The 5,000-nt window shown below is 36.1% G+C and overlaps 1 protein-coding gene across 1 annotated transcript in view; it reads left to right on the forward strand.

Annotated features, from left to right (window-relative positions):
* The window catches only part of LOC119580114 (membrane-associated transporter protein-like), a 44,374-nt gene that overhangs the window by 9,007 nt on the left and 30,367 nt on the right, over positions 1 to 5,000 (forward strand). The gene's annotated exons all lie outside the window — the stretch shown is intronic.

The raw sequence follows: 5,000 nt of genomic DNA on the forward strand, positions 1-5,000 counted from the left end.
TAGTATGTGATAATTTAGTGATCTTCCTTGTCATGATTATGATGGTAATAATGACTATAGTAGTGATAAGAATAGCAAAATAATGACTATTATGATAGAATAGCAAAAACGAAATTATGATGATAATAACACTAATGTTGATCAGATTAATGATAATGAAGATAACAATAGTGATAATAATACTGATAAGAGCAGTGAAATCAATAATAGACATGATGGTGATAAAGATAATAATAACAGTGATTATGTTTTATTATCATTATTGTTATAATACTCTTTTTGTTATTACTAGTAGTATTATCAATGTTATTATTATTATCATTGTTATTATTATTATTATCATTATTGTTATTATTATTATTATTATTTTTATTACTGTCATTATCATTATTATTATTATAATTATTATTATTATTATTATTATTATTATTATTATCATCATTATTATTATTATTATTATTTCTGTTACTATTATTATTCTCATTACTACTACTAGTAGTAGTGTTAGTACAATTATTATTGTTATTGATAAAGATGATATTGTTATTATTGCTACTATTATAGTCATCATCATTGTCATTGTTATCATTATTGCCATTTTAATTATCATTATGGTTATTATTATGATTATCATTACGATTAACAAGATCATTACTATTATTATCATTGTTAATGTTATTATGATATATATTTTTAAATATTATCATCATAATTATTATTATTATTATTGCTATTATCGCATTGCCATTATCAATATCTTTACTATACAAAACATCATCGTTATCAGCCGAAAGTTCAAAAGGAACCAAACCAACTACTGCCTTGACATCTACAAGGAAAAAAAGGGAAAAATTGGGGAAAAAATGACACGGTTAATAAAGGTAGATAAGAGAGCTTCCGGTAGACGCGACGGCAGAAAATCGATGCCGTCTTCTGCATTATCTCCGTAGGCGAGTTGCCGTCACTCGTTACGCGTCGATATTCCCGTCACTCGCCGGGGCTGATACGGAGTTGTTTGGCCGAGGCGAAGGCGCGGGTCCGGCGGCGTCTACGCGCTTTGTGAGGGGCGGCGCGGGGTTTGGGGGGGGGGGGGGGTCTGCCATACGAGCGTGTTCTCACTTATAGTCGCGCGCGGGTGTGTGTGTGTGTGTGTGTGTGTGTGTGTGTGTGTGTGTGTACATATGTATTTATATATATGTATATATATATATATATATATATATATATATATATATATATGCGCACATATACATACATATACGTACATACATACATATGTATATGTATATACATATACATACATATATATATATATATATATATATATATATATATATATATATATATATGTACACATATAAGTATATACACACATTCAACTATCCACAAATTTACCCACGCGGTTCCTTATTCGTCCCTCCGCCCCCTCCCTCCTCCACCTTCCCCTCCCTCCCTCCCTTCCTCCCCCTCCCTCCCTCCTTCCCTCCCTCCCTCCCCCTCCCTCCCTCCCTCCCAGGCGCCCATGACAGATATGGCGCCGCCCGCAGCACGCGTAACCGGATTACCCCTTCGCTAATGGGCGTCCCCGTCGTCTGAAACAAGTCCCTGGGCGATGCAATGCGACCCCGTGCGGAGGAGGAGGCGGCTCGGTGATCTAATAGAGGAGGCGCCCATTTGCTCCAGATTATTTCTGCTGGGAGTTTACGCGGGGGCGTCTCGGCTGGGAGGGTGGGTGGGTGGGCGAGTGGGTGGGTGGATGGATGGGCTTGCGGATGGGCGGGTGGGTAAGTGGGCGGGCGGGTGGGTGGATGGATGGGCGGGTGGGTGGGTGGATGGATGGGTGGATGGGCTTGCAGGTGGGCAGGTGGGCGGGCGGATGGGCGTGCGGATAGGTGAATGGGCTTTGGTTGCGGGTTATTTGTATCTGATTTTGCAATATATTTAAAAAATTTGTTTAATGAATTTCCTTGCTTGCTCGTCATTTTATTGGCAATATATTAACTAGTTTATCTTTCAAACAAGAGATAAATTGTATCTAAATTTTCTTCTTTTCTTTAGTACTTTTCATTAAAAATTATGCTTGTTATTCCTTATCATATTACTTCTTTCTCTCCTCTTCCACTTATCCTTCTGTAGTTGCCACCTCTTCTTCTTCGCATTTATCATCCTTCTTCTTCCTCTTCCTCATCTTACTTTCTTTTCATCCCCTTCTCTCTCTCTTTCTCTTCTTTATTAACTTACTTCTTTCTCTTTGGTTTTCCCGATGTCATTCCTTCACTGTGTTTATCTATAAATGCAGATTTCTATACTTAAACGCTTAGGCATTTCAGTACAGGCACATGGATACATGCAGTGCATATTTACCCATATATATATCGTCTAGTTAAACGTATTGTATAAATGTATATATCTACAATATGTATATATATGTATATATGTATACATACATACATACATACATACATACATACATACATATGCATATATATAATATAAATAAAATTATATATATGTATATATATATATATATATATATATATATATATATATATATATATGTATATATATATACATATATATATATATATATATAATTAACACACACATACACACACACACACATCTATATCGCTCTCTCTCTCTCTCTCTCTCTCTCTCTATCTATCTATCTATCTATATATATATATATATGTGTGTGTGTGTGTGTGTGTGTGTGTGTGTGTGTGTGTGTGTGTGTGTGTGTGTGTGTGTGTGTTGTGTGTGTGTGTGTGTGTGTGTGTGTGTGGTGTATGTGTGTGTGTGTGTGTGGTGTGTGTGTGTGTGTGTGTGTGTGTGTGGTGTGTGTGTATCGTGTGTGTGTGTGTGTGTGTGTGTGTGTGTGTGTGTGTGTGTGTATGTGTGTGTGTACCTCTCTCTCTCTCTCTCTTTCTCTCTCTCTCTCTCTCTCTCTCTCTCTCTCTCTCTCTCTCTCTATATATATATATATATATATATATATATATATATATATATATATATATATACATATATATACGTACACACACACACACACACACACACACATATCTGTGTATATATATATATATATATATATATATATATATATATATATATATATATATATATATATATATATATATATATATATATATCGCCCGCTCTCTCTTTCTCTCTCCCCCTCTTTCTCCCTTCCCCTCTCTCAGTCAAACCAACGTCCTTTCTCTTCCCTTCCAATCAATCAACGAATCCCAAACCCTCTTTTCGACCATTTTCCCCTACTTTCTCTCTCTCTCTTTTTTTTATTATCTTTCTCTCTCCCTTTTTGTTTCGTTTCTTCATCCCCTTCTTACAAGCCTTTCCAACCATCTTCATTATTTTATTTTCCTGTTTTACTCCCTTCTTCCTCCCCTCCCCTCCTTCCCCCCCAGTTGCAGTTGCAATGACCGCGCTTTATTGCTATGTCCAGCGAGCGTGGAAAATAGCAAATGACTGACACACGCCGGCCATTCCCACGCCCAGCTTCCAGGGGTAAATTTCGTTTCAATTACTTACAAGGGCTATTGATTCTATTTTTTTTTTCTCTCTTTTGTTTTGGTTTTGCATATATCTATATCTTTTTGTTTTTGTTTTGTTTTGTTTTTTCTCTGGATAGCTATTTTGAATTATATGATTATGCTGTTTTTTTTTCCATATTATTTCTTTCTCTTCTCCTCCATTTATTCGTCTATAGTTGTCACTCCTGCTTCGTATAAATCATTCTTCTCTTTTCTCTGCCTCTCCTCTTTCTCATCTTACTCTTCCTTCATCCCCTTCTCTCTCTCTCTCTCCTTTCTTTACTAACTTTCCTCTTTCTTTTTTTTCTTCCCCAATACCTTTCCTTCACTTTTTTTTTCTCTCTCTTTTTTTTTTTTTTACTTTTGTCTATTTTTTTTCTACTTCGAAATTCTATTTTTTTCTCTCTCTCTTTGAATAGCGATTTTTTAAAAAGTAGGCTTCTTGGTGGGTAATTTTATTTTCTTGGTGTTTCGTTTGGAAAAAAAATGAATAGATAATGAATAGATAGATAGGAAGGTAAGTAGGAAGACAGACAGATAGATAGAGTGATAGGTCAGAGAGTCAGATATACAGATAGACATGTAGGTGATAAACATGATAAATGCACACACACACGCACACACACACACACAGAAACAAAGAGAGAAAACGAGAAACAGAGAGACGGAGAGGGACAGAGAAAGACAGAGAGAGACAGAAAGACAAAGAAAGACAAAAGAAGATCAAAAAGAGAGGGCAAAGAGAGAGACAAAGAGAGATAGAGAAAAACAGAGAGAGACAGAGAAAGAAAGAAAGGGACAGAGAAAGACAGAGAGAGACAGAGAAAGAAAGAAAGGGACAGAGAAAGAGAGAGAGAGAGACAAAAGAAAGAGGGCATCCAAATCAAAAGAGAGTGAACCAAGTAGCGTAGCCAAGATGGTAGCACGTGAGACCTTCAGCCATTGCAGGTTGAGTTAAAGAGCACAGTTTTCCTCGCCACAGAAGTACTCTTAGATCGAACAGTTTGTCGGTGAGCGTTATAGCAGAGTCGACGCACTGGACTAATAAAGCGTGAAGGTTCTCCCTTGCAGAATTTAATTAATTAATTAACGCTTTTGGAGATTCCGCGTAAGCCGGGACTCCATTTTGCTCCTCGATGTTCTAAGCTCTTTCGTCGCCATGAAAAATACGTTAAAGTGAAAAATGCCTAAAGAATTCTACGAAAATACAACCACACTGATAAAATGGCCATGTTATAACAGATAAGTCAACAGTGCTTCAGTAAAAAAAAAAAAAAAAAAAAAAAAACTTTTTTGTTTTTTTGTTACATGAAATCGATGTAGATTTTTTTACCACCATATTTCCGTGGTTATATGTGGTAATATTTTTGTTTCCTCTACACCTCAGTGAAACGGAAGAAGCAGATTGTTAACAATTGTATATCGTTCCATCAAAATGTCTTTTTA

This window comes from Penaeus monodon, chromosome 13 (assembly GCF_015228065.2).
Source record: "Penaeus monodon isolate SGIC_2016 chromosome 13, NSTDA_Pmon_1, whole genome shotgun sequence".
NCBI classification, from domain to species: Eukaryota; Metazoa; Arthropoda; class Malacostraca; order Decapoda; family Penaeidae; genus Penaeus; species Penaeus monodon.